The 1,929-nt window shown below is 42.7% G+C and overlaps 1 protein-coding gene across 1 annotated transcript in view; it reads right to left on the minus strand.

Annotated features, from left to right (window-relative positions):
- Nucleotides 1-1,712: 1,712 nt before the first annotated feature.
- The window catches only part of LOC311114574 (actin, cytoplasmic 1-like), an 8,688-nt gene continuing 8,471 nt past the window's right edge, over nt 1,713-1,929 (minus strand). Inside the window, exon 6 of the mRNA XM_084189815.1 lies at nt 1,713-1,929. This exon is cut by the window's right edge and continues 499 nt beyond it. The gene's annotated coding sequence lies outside the window, so the exon portion shown is untranslated.

Below are 1,929 nucleotides of genomic sequence, written 5' to 3' on the forward strand. Positions count from 1 at the left end.
GCGCACATTCGCTATCCAACGCAACAGGATGTGGCCAAAGCGCCAGTAAACCCATTTAACTTGTATATTTTAGTCGGTTCATGGGAATTTAACCGCAAAAGTTATTTTTTTATGTGCATTATGTCATCACGCATCACCCCTTTTATCAGCAACAAGTCAATTTGATGGAAACATCCGGTGGGAAAAACGCGCATATTGTTTTTATGCAGATTTTAGAATATTCGCTTGAAAGGTTTCCATCCAATTGGCGATAGATTCCAAGGTTTCCATCCAATTGGCGATAGATTCCAAGGTTTCCATCCAATTGGCGATAGATTCCAAGGTTTCCATCCAATTGGCGATAGATTCCAAGGTTTCCATCCAATTGGCGATAGATTCCAAGGTTTCCATCCAATTGGCGATAGATTCCAATTGAATATTCTCAAAACTGCATAAAAGAAATATGGGCATTTTTCACCAAACTGACTTGTAGATAAAAAAATAAAATAATCAGTGCGTGATGACTTAGTGCACACAAAATGTACATTTTAAAGTGACGTACCTAATCAATGTGTTTCCATTGCATTGTCAACTAACAGTGGTCACAAAAACCGTTGCTTTAAATAGCCAGTGTGCCTAGTCCGCTTTTGGCATGTGGGCTCTGGCCGACAGCATGAGACGATGATAAAACCAGAATAATGTCACACCGCGGTCAAGCGTCGGTCATCATGTTGTAGCGGTCTTTATAGGGACCACAGAAGAACCAAGCAATGAAGACCAACACCACGGCTTTTATGTAGCGCTGCAACGGTATTATGAAAAGACAGGACAGGAATACATCAGACAAGTTGTTCTCTCGGACTCATGAGAACAGGCGCTGCAGGTGCCAGGGTGACGGTGGGTGACGGTAGCACCCGGATGAAATTAAAACCGACGTTCATATCATCCAGCTACTGTAACTGCCTCCTTAACGATCAACAGGCAGCACTTTTATAGCAACAAATTAAAGATATAAACCAAATTAAAAGTTCCTGGCGACCATAGCGATCTGATTCCCCCCTTCTGTCTGAACATTCCTGTTCTCGGGTTTGGGCCACTGACCCTTAGCCTGGATGTTCTGTTCTGCGTTGTGTAATCATTTGAAGTTTGATGGAATAACCATTTTTCACTCTTAGTCGCTCCCCGATATTTATTGGACAGGAGCGTCAAGCTCGTCACCATGCAATTTCACCATTTATTTCATCTGTGTTCTAATAAACGGACTCGTTTCCCCGAGTCATAGTGGGAGGACCACAACACATCATGACTCCAACCCAGGTAACAAAAAAGAACATCTCCCAGTTTGCCATTTTCCGCGATGCACAAGGTTATACATTTATACCGCCAGCGGGCGAGTGGAGTTGGCCGTTCAAGACATGATTTGCAATTCGAAATGGTTCTTATATAAATACTGGCGTATATATATATATTTTTTTTTAAAAGGTTCCCACCGCCAATTCTCACAATTCTTGCAGACACAAAAAGACGGCACCACGTCAGTCTTTCTAGGAACCAGCCAGTAGTGGGATCAACACCATACATGAAGGCAGAGAACAGAAGGATTTCATTAGACATGTGAACTTTATTGGTTTTGTATTGGTCAGTGTCCACAACAGGAGCCACCCGCCCCGCCCCTCCCAGAGAGAGGGGAACACCTTCACTCTCATTAGAAAAAAGGTCAAAACTGTCGTTTCTTTTATTTATTTTATTTGCATAACCAAAACAAACTGGACCATGTATGTATAAGGCTGAAAGTACAAAAACAATAAAGTTTTTAATATTGATCATTTACATATTAAGCTTCCCCCCCCCCCCCCCCCTTTCAACACTATCACACCTAGAGCCCAGAGTTAGTGTCCCAAAAGCCACCCTATCCCTAGGTAATGCACTAGATCCCTCAAGGGCCCTGGT

The sequence above is a fragment of the Coregonus lavaretus genome (assembly GCF_964263955.1).
Source record: "Coregonus lavaretus genome assembly, contig: HAP1_SCAFFOLD_5977, whole genome shotgun sequence".
NCBI lineage: Eukaryota > Metazoa > Chordata > Actinopteri > Salmoniformes > Salmonidae > Coregonus > Coregonus lavaretus.